Source organism: Eimeria mitis, genomic scaffold (genome assembly GCF_000499745.2).
Source record: "Eimeria mitis Houghton genomic scaffold, Emh_scaff1549, whole genome shotgun sequence".
In the NCBI taxonomy this organism is placed as follows: Eukaryota; Apicomplexa; class Conoidasida; order Eucoccidiorida; family Eimeriidae; genus Eimeria; species Eimeria mitis.
Window position 1 is genome coordinate 11,119 of NW_013569736.1, and position 247 is coordinate 11,365.

Consider the following 247-nt stretch of genomic DNA (forward strand, 5'->3'; position numbering starts at 1 on the left):
AAAAGAAGAAAAAGGAGAAGACAAGAAGAAGGCAAGAAGACAAAAAGAAAAAGCAAAAAAAGAAAAAAGAAAAAAAAAAGAAAAAGAAAAAAAGAAAAAGAAAAACAAAAGAAAATAAAAAGAAAAGAAAGAAGAGAGAAACGAGCTTGCATGCAGATACAGAGAAAGAAATATAATAAAAAAAAAAAAAAAACAAAGAAAAAGACAAAGAAATAAAAAAAATAAAAAATAAAATAAAAATAAAAAT